The sequence below is a fragment of the Myotis lucifugus genome, unplaced genomic scaffold (assembly GCF_000147115.1).
Source record: "Myotis lucifugus unplaced genomic scaffold, Myoluc2.0 scaffold_783, whole genome shotgun sequence".
In the NCBI taxonomy this organism is placed as follows: Eukaryota; Metazoa; Chordata; class Mammalia; order Chiroptera; family Vespertilionidae; genus Myotis; species Myotis lucifugus.
In genome coordinates, this window is record NW_005871831.1 from 32,866 (window position 1) to 33,855 (window position 990).

At 44.6% G+C, this 990-nt stretch overlaps 1 protein-coding gene across 2 annotated transcripts in view; it reads right to left on the reverse strand.

The window, feature by feature from the left end:
• Positions 1–990, reverse strand: part of ZNHIT1 (zinc finger HIT-type containing 1) — a 6,096-nt gene that overhangs the window by 3,979 nt on the left and 1,127 nt on the right. The window lies entirely within an intron of this gene.

Here is a 990-nt window from a genome sequence, read left to right on the forward strand (position 1 = left end):
ATAAAAAATTTGGATTTGAGGATTGTGTGGTGGTGAGGGGTGATAGAAATATAGTGAGGAGTTTTAAGAAAAGGAGTGACGCTCGGCTGGGGTGGCTTAGTAGTTGAGTGTCAACTATGAACCAAGAGGTTGCTGGTTGGATCCCCCGCTAGGGCACATGCTCGGGTTGCCAGCTGATGCCCAGTAGGGGGTGTGCAGGAAGCAGCCGATCCATGATGTTTCTCTCTCATGGATGTTTCTATCTCTCTATTCCCCCTCCCTCTCTAAAAAACAAACAAGCAAAAAAACAAAACATTTTTTTTTTAAAAGAAAGGCGTGACATGACTGGATTTATTATGAGTCTATCTGGAGGTATTCTGACCCTCATCTCTTTTTCTCTGGACCACTTAATGGCTTCTTAACTGGCCTTCCAGCCTCTAAACTTGTGCTATACAATCAAGTAATCACTAGTCACATGTGGTTATTTAAAGTCAGATGTAGATTAAGATGAAATAAAATTTAAAATTCAGTTCCTCGATTGTACTAACCACATTTCAAGTGCTCAACAGCCACATGTAGCTAATGCTGCCATGAACAGTGCTGATTAAAAACATCCCCATCATCCCCCAAAATCCTACTGGACAGTGCTGCCCTAGTCCCTCCCATCCATCCTCTGCACTGAAGCCAGAACTGCCTTTCTAAAAGATAAATTTGTTTCGGTCACTCCCCTAGTTTAAAAGCCTTGGATGATTCTCTACTGCTCTGAGTTAAAATTCATTGGCAGTGTGTATAATGCCTTTCAAGTGTGCCTCTCCCTAGCCCTCCAGCCTCTTTACTATGCCTCTGCAACCCGCTGTCTGTCTGTCAGTAGGACTTGCTTTCCTGCTTTCCTGTCTTGCATAGTGGTCTGTGCTGCAGGATAGAGCAGAGCGCTGCAAGAGCGAATACTACGAGGTTTAAGGTCTCTCGTCAGTCAACCTTCAGCCCCCCTTTTCCCAAAGGGAGATGGGG